Here is an 8,956-nt window from a genome sequence, read left to right as displayed (position 1 = left end):
AGTTTTTTGTGATAGCACAATTTTTTGGTATTGATACAATACAAAGTAAATACAGGGCCGGTACTGCTGATATTAATACCAATACAGATGCTTTAAACTTACAAAGGCAGCTTATGTAGGGGAGAGTGGTGTGTCTTTAATTTATGACACGAATCAAATGTGATGACCACTAACAACTATGATGACCAATAACAATTTAACATTAAGTAATGCTGAAGAACCGACCTGAGTTATTACACATTACTTTCACCACTGTGTCAGCTATCTGGTTGGTTGCTGACTCTCTGAAAGGACTGTGACAGTGACCTCTTTTTCTGTGTTTAGGACCAGGTTCTGTCTGATTTACTTCCTCCTCTCATCATTTCTTTTGCTACTCACAAAGATCTCTTTTTCATGTTCTTCGAGAAGAGAAATAAAGTACAGAACCTATTACACTAGTATCAATCTGATACCAATACCAGCTTTGGTGTCGATACTATCGATATTTGGATTGATCCACCCAAGCCTACTAAATAGTAGGGCATGGAGGAAGGAGCAAAACAAAGAGTGCCTGCATGAACAGGAATGGTGTTTGAATCTGTTAATACTGGTCACCCACACAGACACCATATATTTTTGTTTCTGATAAGCTTAGTGGTCAAAGACATTCGAACACCTTCAGAATATCTAAGGGCCAAACAGCTCTTAAAACATCTGCTTGTTGAATTCCATAGGCTAAACCCCACAGAGCAGCGTATTTAAGTACTGTATTTTCGGACCATAAGATGCACTGTCGATGAACGGGTCTGTTTTCATATATAAGGTGCACTGGGTTATAAGGCGCATTAAGCAAAACAAAACAGTCCAATAAGTCAAACTTTACTCAACTCATTCTTCTTGCTTTCTCCACTTCCGCACCATTAATTTGTTAATGTTGAATTGTCTCACAACTGCTCTATTCCCATGTGCAGTATATTAATGACTAACCTCATATTGTGGACGGATTATCTCAGTTGTTCTCCTTACTGAAGTTCAGTCCGTTTGCATTTGTCCCTAACCATTGGGAGCCCTCATGTTAACTTTTATAGAGTGGAAAAAGTTAGCATTCATCCTCCAGCTTCACTGTGTTTATGTTATGCTGACATAGCTGTGTCGCTAGCGATCACGTAGCTCATCCTTATAGACCAGCTAGCCCAACTTCAGTAACCCTACAAACGTGACTGCTGTTTAGTTTTCTGTCTTCATTTATGTTTGAAGTGATAGCAGAGCTGTACCTTTGAAATCTCTCAGTCAGAACATGCCAGAACATAGGTGGAAACTACCGAGCTAACTTCCTGCTAACTTCTAACTCTGTTAAATTTAATACATTCAGTTTTCATGGCTGCCTGGATGTTAAACTTAATTGTTACACCTGGTAAGCAGCAACACTGATCATTTTATTAAAGATGAAAGAATTTAGACAGTTTTTAACTCTCAGTAATGTTGCAGTGTTCGTTAGACTTCGGCACCTGAAGCGGACAGAGTTTGGACCCAGATTACGCCGCAAGGCTCCTGACTACGGCAGCTGTAATGCTCCGACAATCCATCAAGCGGTGCGGCTTTGTAGCTTACCAAAGTTGTACTAGAAGATTTTTTGACAGATTTTTGAGCGCCGTGGAACACATAAAATCAGTTTGAGGTCAGTAAGCACAACCAGAATTCATACATAAGGTGCAATGAGAATAGAATAGAATAATCCTTTACTTGTCCCACAAGGGGAAATTTGGGTGTAACAGCAGCAAGAAAGACACATATACAAACAAACAGTACACAAGACACAGAGCAGAAACATACACAATTTTTACATATTTACATCAAGGACAATGGTTACCAAAAACAGAGTACTGTACCGATATTAAATAAAATAAAATAAAATAAAATTACAGTGTTGATTTTTGAGAAAATTAAAGGATTTTAATTGCGCCTTATATTCCAAAAAATATGGTACGTGACTAGTAATTCTAATACTAAGTAATTCTGCACTGGTGCACCGTTACTTGATCTTATGGTTCTTCCACATGCCAAATCTCAATTTAACCCCTGGATAAGCTGACAGATGGGTGGTGGCATAAAAAGACAAAATGTGTCTTTGGGCACAAATGTCAGCTTAAAAAAATAATACCAACAATAAAAATGCCCTACTCTTGGTTTAAAACAAGTTTCCTCTAGCCAACAAGTGATGTCATTGGGATTTAAAGGCACCATCACTTAAAGGTAAACATTATGTAAAAAAAAAAAAAGCTGTTCTGAATTGCCTCCACAGGCCTCTTGTTTACTAAGAAACAATTAAAACAGCCTACTTGCTAGGTATAAGTGATATAAAATCATCATGTTAAATTAAAATAGGCTGTAGATATAGATTGAAAAGTCTCACAGTTTATGTCTGTTGAAACAAAACGTGTGTATCTGTGTGCATACAGCATTTATGAGTTTTCAGACTTCTTAACTTTCTGCAAATGCATGAAAATCAGTGAGTGCTTACTGACTAAAGAATTCAGGTTGAACTTTAGTATGTTTTCAGTTCTTCAGTTCTGTTTTAAATTTCTTTCCTAGATTTTATTTCTTTTGCAAAAAATGACCTTTATACTAGAGCTCCCTGTTCCCCTCTGGTCCCGAGGTGTGTGTGTGTGTGTGTGTTTGAAAGTAACCATGGCATGTAGACAAAGTGTTTCCCTCTGGGATCAAACATAGTTGACTTTGTCCTTTTTGTTGTGTGAAGTCCATGACAGCAATCTACCTGAGGCTATGATTAGCTGATACTCAGGAGGTGGAGAATATGAGCTAGGCTGAGCCATCAAGGGAATGTTACAGCTAAAATGAAGCTGGGGGAAAAGGGGTAAAGAGAACAGGATTGGAGGATGGAAGAGGAAGGAGACTTAACAGATCAGGAACCAGTTGTATCAGCTTCGTTTTTAAATTTAGCCTTAAACTGTCTGTAATCTGTTTTATATTTTATAGCTGACATAATCACAGTTATGATGGATCTTTGGATGAAATGCAAACCAAATGATACAGGATTAAAAGACTGATATTAAGTTATTTAAAAATTTGATATGTCAGCTGATATTTTTTCTTTCAGACACATAAATGCCAGAATGTCATAACATTTGCTATGTATAGTTATTTAATAACTTATTTATCCAGCTCTACTCTGCCCAGCTGTTTATTGTGTATGTGGGATTCCAAACATGTGCACTGGCAACAGTGAAGTTGTAGACTGCTCTCTGATGGTTGAGGATCATTAATCAAAATGGTAAATGGTCTGTATTTATATAGCGGTTTACTAGTCCCTAAGGACCCCAAAGCGCTTTACATATCCAGTCATCCACCCATTCACACACAGGTGATGGCAAGCTACATTGTAGCCACAGCCACCCTGGGGCGCACTGACAGAGGCAAGGCTGCCGGACACTGGCGCCACCGGGCCCTCTGACCACCACCAGTAGGCAATGGGTGAAGTGTCTTGCCCAAGGACACAACGACCGAGACTGTCCAAGCCGGGGCTCGAACCGGCAACCTTCCGATTACAAGGCGAACTCCCAACTTTTGAGCCACGATCGCCCTCAATCAACATTCAAACCAACTCAGTCAGCATTGATTATTCTTCTGGACCTCAGTAGATCCACCAATCTTCAAAGAAATATATTAATACCGTCACTGATCTATTTCTTTGTCTCTTTCAGACCACGCTGGGTCCGATAATGTCAACACAGTTATATTCCCAGAACTGCACAGTTGATTCTTCACTTATGTCACAATACTGAAAGTCTTCTTAACAGTATATTTATTGATTTTCCTTCAAAATCAATTACCCAAGGAACTCAAAATCATAAGTGACGCGGTTGTCTGAGATTCTGAGCCACTTGAACACCTTGACAACACTGGGTATTCTTCTGTCGGACTTCCATGTCCGAAATTACTCTTTTTACTGACAAATAAGTGTATCCCAAAATGATCCTCTTGATCATTAGCTATTTTTAACTGAGGCCACAACTCTCAGCAGCGCCACCTGGAATATGACCACGCCGGGTCCTTACCGAACGTCTTCAGTAAGTGGGAGTTTTCCAACTCGTGACTTGACACTTCTATTTATACTTCTTGATCACACATTGATCTATTTTCCCATGAAATGTCCTGTTACTTTTAACTCAGTACTGCCTTTCTCAAAGTTTCATTATCCTTACTTCAAAGTTTTCTCATTATTACTGATAAAACTCCAAACAGAAATCAACCAGTAATTCAGTTACTACAATTTTAGATGTTACATCCCCCAGGAGGATGTCTCTTCTCCCTATTAACCCTTTGTTTTGTCCAGGCTCCACCTCCTCTGTCCTGATTGGATGTTGCGCAGAGTCCGGCTAATTGGTAATCAGCAGAGCACTATTTAAGGCCTGTGGAGCTGTGCTTCTGGGCCCTCTGGTCATTTTGGTTGCCATACTTGTGCAGGCTTGCATGCCTTTGTATTTTGTGTGAGCATTGTTGTTTCATGTTCAGACTGCTTGTAGGGGAGAGCTGCCTTTTGTTTTGACACCCTGTTTTCTCCTGTTTATGTGTTGTTAGGTAGGTTATGGTTATAGGTTGTATATTTTGTTTCTTTGGAGTTAGGTAAGTTTCTTTTATTTCAACATCAGGGATGTTTTGTTTGTTATGTTGGCCTTGGCTCTCCCTGACATTATACCTCAGTCTGATCCCATCACCAGTATTAAATAAACCTTCTAAAATTACCATCTTGGCTCCTCCTTCTCTATCCACCTTTATGTTCGTCCCTTCAACCCCCTAGACTAGCCAGGGGATGTAACATAGAATAATACTCCAATACAGCAAAATTTCAGTTTAAGAGGTTTGTGCCTTACCTTTTTAGACGGGCGCCCTGTGTAGTCAAAGAATCGCCGGAAATGTCTGTCCGTACGACCACTCCCTGGCCTCGGCAACCTCCAAAAATCACCTCTATTGTGCCCCCAAGACCAGACGAGCCCCCAAAAACTGTCCCGAACTCGAAAATGTGGCACAAGACAAACCAATGGAGGCCCAGTAGAGTGAAATCAGATAGAGTTTATTAAAAACACACGCGTGGGAAGAAGCACACAGCATCACATCTGCAGACTTCTTCTCCCAAAAATACACAAAGAGTTGCTCTTATAACGTCAGGGTTAAACGCCCATCTTCTGTCACCTGTTACTAAGCAAACTCAAATGCAACAGGTTGCAACAAGAAGCTGAATACATTCAGGCCTTTGCTCAGGCCTGTTTCTGGATTGTATGTATTATATGTGTTTTGTAAGCGTGTATACCTTAATGCAATGTGTGTATACAATGATTATGGCTGCACCTGTAATAAAAAGGTTAATGTGAGGCCAGCAGGTTTAAATGAACATCGTAATGCAGTGTCAATGCTGTAGATTATATTGTTAATAATGCAGGATATATTGTAGTAATTTGTAATTTTTTAATTTCACAAATCCAATGTCAAAACTCATAACATGGATGAAGGATGTCTCTCCTCTTTTCTTCCTTCACTTGTTACTTTTTCATTTATTGAGCATTGTAAATACTGATACCAATAGATCGGCAAATATCTAATATAGGCTGAAAATATCGGCCCCCTCATAAAGTCACTGGGCTCTATTCTTGATTGGACCAGCACTAGCTTAAGAATGCACTGCTTGAGAAATTCTTGCCAATAGTTTTATTTTAAAATACCAATTTATTATTAGTATCTGATACAGACAATATTTTTTGTACATTTGCTTTAATGGCTTATTTTATATTTACTTTTTTTTGCCTTTAGTACCAAGGGGGTAAAATAAATGAGCCAGTTTAACAGACAAGACAAACTAGAGAGCAAGATAATAAGTAAGTTTAAGAAGACGACATAGCAGAAAAAAGGAGGACGAAAAAGGAAGAAGGTACTAGAAAATGAACGTGAAACCATATTCAAAAAGATTTCATAGATAAAAGAGAAAGTAGCAAAGAGATATGAAAGAAAGAGGAGAGGAGGGGAACTTTAGAGAGGAGGTATACAGTAGCAGGGACAAAGGAAGAAAAAGACCGGTAATAAGGGAGGAGATAGTAAATTCAGAGATATGCACAGAAAAAGCCATGAAAGTAAAGAAATGCAGAGAGAAACGATGGAGGAAAAAGACGTCTGATGAAGGAAAAAAATGGGTTGACCTAGGGAATATGCTTCCTGCCAAAAAAGAAAAAAGAAACCGTCATTTAGTGTTATTGTTTTTTTTTTTTAGAAGCAACTGCCTCAGTGTCCTACCACTGTATAAAGGAGCAGTAAAAGAAGAGTCAGGCCAAAAATCCCTTTGAGGGGAGCTCTTTGATGCCAACCTTACTTTTTTCCCCTCTAGATTATCTGCAATCATTCGTCATGATCTCTGTACCAGTGGCTCAACAATTACAGCATGGCATGCCTGTGTGTGTGTGTGTATGGTGTTGGATAGAATGTGTGTTGTCTAAATGAGTGCCGATGCAGAGTGTTGTTAGCACATCATGACATGTGACAGACTGAATTAATAATTCACATGAGGCTAGTTGGCATGATCCTCCCACACTGAAGCAGAAATCAGAATGCAACACATATGTGTGTGAGAGGGGAGAGGAACCTATTGAGATCTATACTTGTGCAGCATGCATGCTTGCCCGCGTTGTTAAATCATGCTGGTATGAGGATGCAGCAGAGGTAGGAGTGCACAAAGGAACGGAGGGTGTAGGTAGATATAAAATGCTGAAAAGCAGGAGAGCTAGAGAAGCATAACAAACAGAAATACGACTTAGGTTAATGTATCAATAGAAGATTTTATAAAACTAATAAATGGGCTCTAGGTTATGCTAGGCTAAATGATCTATCATAACTTCACTGTTTACGTGAGCCGTGTGCCAAGCTTTCGTGAGTTGCATTACGTAGCATCTATTCTATTCTGGAGTACCATTTCAATAGCGCCTGAAAGATTTATAAAAGTATTTGAATTTAAAAGGTAATATGGTCTTAACTGCGACTGTAGCTATCTCAGGTATTCTGAGCAGACTTTAATCCATTGGAGCACAAAAAAGAAATGTTGATTAAGTGTTTTATTAATTTTTTTCCCCCCAGTATTTTCTAACTGTAGTATGTGCACAATCTTTTCAGGACTGCACATCCCAGCCAATTCACTCCAAGGTTAGACAGTGCAATGCAATTTAGAGAAACTACAAAAAAACCCAAAATATATATTTCAGACCTCCACAGGGATCAGTTAGCATGTTAAATGTTAAACTTCATTCAACTTTAGGTTCACATTACTTTAGCTACCCCTAGCTAGATTTGATCTGCAATCATGAATCATTCAGTCTTACATGCACACTCCAACACAACAGACAACATATACAGTATGCATTGTACAAAATACTAAAAACAAAAGTAATAATAATAATCATTTTTTTAGCAGCATGTAATCCACGAGAAACGAGAAAGCCTTCACAAACTTGGTAGTCGCCCTTTTGCGCACCGGCCTCACAGTTTGCTTTAAATCAATAACTGTTCCAGGATATTTATAACATTGAACACATTCCACCATCTGACCCTTAATGGATCTGACCTTTTGCATATGAGTACATGTTCTGAAGTCAGTCATCATACCTTTTGTCTTGGATATGTTTAACTGAAGTTAGGGCTCATCACATACCAAGCACCATGACAGTATAACTAAAAGAAAACCGAACAGATAAGGCTCATTTCATCCAGGAGAAAGCATCTTCTTTCTAAAAAAACATGTTAGGTCTGCAAAGTTCTGAAATAAATGTAAGACTCCTTTGATTTGGATGTTTCTCAGCCTGGACACCTTTAAGTCAACCATGGGGATACTTATGAGGATTGTTTCACTTTTGGAGCCAGTCACAAGTTCATTTTTCAGTCACAAAGGTTGCTGCTTGATTATGTCATAAAAGGTTTTTCTTTCTGTTTAGAGTCTAGCAAATGGAAAATAACAGACGAAACCCTACTTGTAGTGTAGCCGGATGATGACTTGACAGCTGCTGGCAGTCTCTTTCTCCGATGTAATGCATGTGGGCCCCTACAGCATGAGGCAAACTTTCAACTCACTGAAGCGCTCAAGATTTCAGTTGAGCTTTGAAGAAAAAAAAACAATAAACATCAGCTCTCTGAAAGGCGATGGCGACTTGAAGAGTAATCAACACGCATTCACTTAATAAAAATATAATACATAGATAAAGGTTTAAAAACTATAGGCAAAAAACAGTACATGAATCTCGAGCGTGGTGTTGAAAAACTTTTATATATCTACTGTAGTGATGTGTCGGTCGCGAACGAAACGGCTCTTAGAGCCGACTCTTTGAAGTGAACGACGCGAGCCGGCTCTGTATTGGGTGCCGTGGTTTTTTTTTTTCTTTCTCTCACCCTCTCTCTCGCACTTTTTTTCCGCTTCACTCCGCACGTGACACTTGTGCTTTGCGCTGGGAAGAGGGGCGGTAGTTACACTGGCAGTAGAACAGGAACAGAACCGGAGGGAAAGGGAGAGAAAGAGAGCCAGGGATAACAACGTCACATTAGAAAGGTATAGTGATCATCTGTCTGTGAAGGTTCTCAGTCATCCAGGTCATTGTAGTCAAAGGAGCTTCCAAAGAAAAACGTCTGGACTTCTTTAAGTTGCTTGAAGACGTTTCACCTCTCATCCGAGAAGCTTCTTCAGTTCTAAGGTCAAATGGTGGGGAGTCCCAAATTTAAACCTAGTGGGAGTGTCCCCCCACAGAGGGACAAAAGGACCCCCTGATGATCCTCTAACCGCCTGAGCCAAGGTGTGAAACTGGGTGTGGGTCCCAATCAGCCAGGGTTTCGGGTGAGCTCATTGTGAAACCTGGCCCCACCTTATCATGCCACATCCTGAGGTGATGGCCCAGGATGTGAGTGGACGTGAGTGGATGTGTCCCTCCCCAGA

Source organism: Astatotilapia calliptera, chromosome 17 (genome assembly GCF_900246225.1).
Source record: "Astatotilapia calliptera chromosome 17, fAstCal1.2, whole genome shotgun sequence".
Lineage (NCBI taxonomy): Eukaryota > Metazoa > Chordata > Actinopteri > Cichliformes > Cichlidae > Astatotilapia > Astatotilapia calliptera.
This window is presented reverse-complemented; position numbering follows the sequence as displayed.